Here is a 1,457-nt window from a genome sequence, read left to right on the forward strand (position 1 = left end):
TAGAGGTTTTTATCAGCCTCTGGCTGCAAAACAAGGCAGCATTCCCCAGCGCTGCCCCCAGCCTCAGTTGCTGCCTAGGTCTGGACTTGCACAGACAGCACCTCCTCAACTGTCATCTTATCAGCCCCCAATTCTCAATAGGGGTCATCTGAGCAGCCCCCATGTCCTGGTCTGCAGCCTGGGCGCTGCCGCTTGACTGACAAAAGCCTCTGCTCCGGCTGCTCTCTTCTGCTAGATGTTCCCTTTGTACTCAGCCGCATTCTTGGCCTAAGCGGGGGCCTGTCGAGTATTCCCATTGAAGACATAATCCCCTTTTCTATTTATAAACCCAAGCCTCATTACAGCACTTCACTTTGTTCTGTATTTGAGGGCAGGAGTCATGCACCCCTTCCTACCATGCCACTCCCTCTGGATTCAGTCTCTGCCCCTTCCCGCATTTCTTGCCATCTGTACACTATTCACACAGTGCCCGAAGTGTGCACAGTCCTTACCGAAAATAAAAGACAGCCCCTGCCCTAAAGAGCTCCTGCACCATGCCCTGGAATAGCAAAAGTTCAGCCTCTCAGGTCCCTTCCTTCCCACTTGCTTTGCAGGTGTTAGCCCAGGCTGAATTCGGTCTCCTGCCCCCACGGTACCAGCTGTCCTCTCTCCTCCTCCGCTGAGCTGAATCGCATTCCTTTGCCTTGACTGCATTTCACCGGCTTGTCCCTCATTAAGAGCCTGCATCTTTATCAGACCCAAGGCTTCCAGCTTTATTGCTGCTCATTCAGATCCTACCCCCTGGCCTTGGGTGAGGCACGGACCCTTCCCTGGCTCTCACTCCCACCCCGGCCCCCAAACCAAGGGTGTAGAAACCTCACCTGCCTGGTGGGGGTTCTAGCAAGGCCTGGCCCACCTACCTGTTAAGTGTCACGGAAAAGTGGTGGTGGCGGCTTTTTGTTGGTCCCCAGTCACCTCTCCCCTTTCCAGCCCGGCCTTGAGAATCTCAGCAACTGGTTCCTTTATTTCATCTCCCACCCGCCCAATTGATTTTTAGAGGAAAAGAACCAGAGCTTTGTTGGGTTCTTCCAGTGTGGGTGTTGAGCAGAGAGGAGGGAAAGGGTTAAGTGCATGTACAGCACATTCAAAGTGCCAGGGATTAAGGCATTCCAGTGCCTTGGGTCTGTGAGCGAAGTCAGTCCTACAGGGTGACTAGAGGAGAGGGACTCAGGTCTGTGCAACTGGGAATCTAAAGGACTCCAGTTCTGCGGGGAGGGAACTGAGAATTCATCCAGTTGACTGACATTTCTGCCCTGGAATCAGCCTTCCAGCTAGACAGGAAGGGTGCCAATGTGCCCTGCATGGTTAAGCAGAGCTGGCACTCTCTGACTCTCCGCTACCTTGTGTCCTCGCAAGGACAATAGCCACTGGGGGGGGGGGGGGGCGGAGGGGGGAAATAAATAAATCCATCACACCAA

The sequence above is a fragment of the Mauremys reevesii genome, linkage group 23 (genome assembly GCF_016161935.1).
Source record: "Mauremys reevesii isolate NIE-2019 linkage group 23, ASM1616193v1, whole genome shotgun sequence".
Lineage (NCBI taxonomy): Eukaryota > Metazoa > Chordata > Testudines > Geoemydidae > Mauremys > Mauremys reevesii.